Source organism: Octopus bimaculoides, chromosome 3, assembly GCF_001194135.2.
Source record: "Octopus bimaculoides isolate UCB-OBI-ISO-001 chromosome 3, ASM119413v2, whole genome shotgun sequence".
Classification (NCBI taxonomy): Eukaryota; Metazoa; Mollusca; class Cephalopoda; order Octopoda; family Octopodidae; genus Octopus; species Octopus bimaculoides.
In genome coordinates this window covers 46,082,682-46,085,023 of record NC_068983.1, presented here as the reverse complement: position 1 = coordinate 46,085,023, position 2,342 = coordinate 46,082,682, and the positions used below count along the sequence as shown (strand labels likewise).

General features: G+C 33.3%; 1 protein-coding gene across 1 annotated transcript in view; it reads right to left on the bottom strand.

The window, feature by feature from the left end:
• LOC128247369 (zonadhesin-like) overlaps window positions 1–2,342 on the bottom strand; it is a 60,192-nt gene that overhangs the window by 37,639 nt on the left and 20,211 nt on the right. The gene's annotated exons all lie outside the window — the stretch shown is intronic.

The window sequence follows — 2,342 nt, the reverse complement described above, 5'->3', positions numbered from 1 at the left end:
TAATAATAATAATAATAATAATAATAATAATAATAATAATAATAATAATAATAATAATAATAATAATAATAATAATAACAATAAATCTGGACCTGCACCCTGATAAAAACTGGTGGGAACACAAACCACCTCCAGTGCTTGAAAATAATCACATTTCACTCCTCTGGATCTTCAGCATTCAAACTGACAGAAAGATAGATGGGAGTAGGCCAGACATCGTATTGAAAAACTTCAAAAATCCTGCCTCCTCATTGATATAACTGTCCCAATCGACAAAAATGTATCTGTCAAGACCTACCAAAAACTGAGCAAATATAAAGATCTTGAAATAGAAATTAGCAAAATGTGGAACCTCAAGACTAAAACAATACCTGCTGCATATGTGCCCTAGGACTGATAGCAAAAGGGGTTGAATGCTACCTAGCTCAGATACCAGGAAACCTGAAAATGGTAGAAGTTCAAAAGATAGTGCTCATGGGAACTGCCCATATCCTACGTAATATACTGTCTATGTAATCTCAAATTTTAAACCAAACTAATGATTTTCTTATGTTTTCTTAAACATGCTGTAGAACAATACTATGTGCGAAACCAAATATATGACATCTTAGTCATAAAACCAGCTTGAACTTCTAACTTTTTGTCTCTTAAGGTCTCTGGGTGAGAGTAGGAGTCAACTTGTACAAATACAAAGCAAAAGTCAAACTTATAACGACAACAATAACAACAGCAACAGTAACAACAGTAATAATAATAATAATAATAATAATAATAATAATAATAATAATAATAATAATAATAATAATAATACTAATACTACTAATAATAAATACTACTACTACTACTACTACTACTACTACTACTACTACTACTACTACTACTACTACTACTACTACTAATAATAATAATAATAATGATAATAATAATAATGTAAGAGTACTGCATATTGTAAAGCAACATGAGAAAAAGAAGACGCTTTATACACGAGGAGGCGACAAAATATAAAACAGAAACAAACTACAATGATACACTGACCTCAGATGGCAACATAAACAGAAATGGCCAAAGAGATATATAAAAAAAAGAAAGAACATTATAACAATAGAATTACAAAAGACACTGAAGAAGAAATGGAGAGATAACTTATTGCATGGCCAATACCTTGTAAGGCTTGACAGAGAGGAAGTGAGCCTAGATAAAAGCCAACAATGGCTCAAAAGTTTTGGGCTAACAGCTGAAGCGGAAGGACTGATTTTCGCAGCACAAGACCAATGCCGAACTTAATTATAAAAGAAAAATAATGAAAACAAGCCCCAACACCAAATGCAGAATGTACAACCAGCACAATGAGACAGTTGACCACATCATCTCGTGCAGCCCAGTCGTTGCCAGGTCTGAACATATATATATACAAGCAGGACAAAGTAAGTAGTTATATCTACTGGACAATGTGCCAACGTTACAACATTAAGACTGACAATAGGTGGTATAAGCATGTGCCAAACAAAGTACAAGACAACAACCAGGCCACAATCATCTGGGATATGTCGCTTCAAACCGACAAAAAACTGAAAGCTAATCGTCCAGACATAATAATCAAAGATTGGGGGGAAAAAACACCTGCTTACTACCAGACATTGCAGTCCCTTCTGATCAAAATATTGTCCAAAAAGAAATGGAGAAATTGTCAAAGTGCAAAAACCACGAAAGTGAAATATTCAAGATGTGGGGCATGAAGGTAAAAATAATAATAGTTGGAGCATTGGGCATGAGAAAAAAAAACATGAACAAAAACGTAGAAGCTATACCTGGATCCTCAACACGACACATCCAAAAATTAGCCCTGCTAGGAACATATCACGCAAGATACTATCAATTCAATAATACAACCTAAACAAAGCAACCCACAAACATAAGATACATTCTATACAGAACTTATCCAGTGAAATAAACTCCCACCAGCAAGCCAATAACCAACGCATTACTCACTCAACACACAATACAAGCAATAACACAACAAAAGACTGCACCACACTTCAAGAGTAAAGAAGAAAACTAACCTAATACAATACCAGGAAGAGTCTGCACGCTCTCAACAGCAGAAAAGAACACACAATGCTGTACACACCCCAGCAACACGGAAGTGTAGCAGGTGATGCTGTAAACATTTCCTCAAACTATCAACTGTTGAACAATTATATAATAATAATAATAATAATAATAATAATAATAATAATAATAATAATAATAATAATAATAATAATAATAATATAAAGATCTTGAAATAGAAATTAGCAAAATGTGGAACCTGAAGACTAAAACAATACCTATTGTCATAGGTG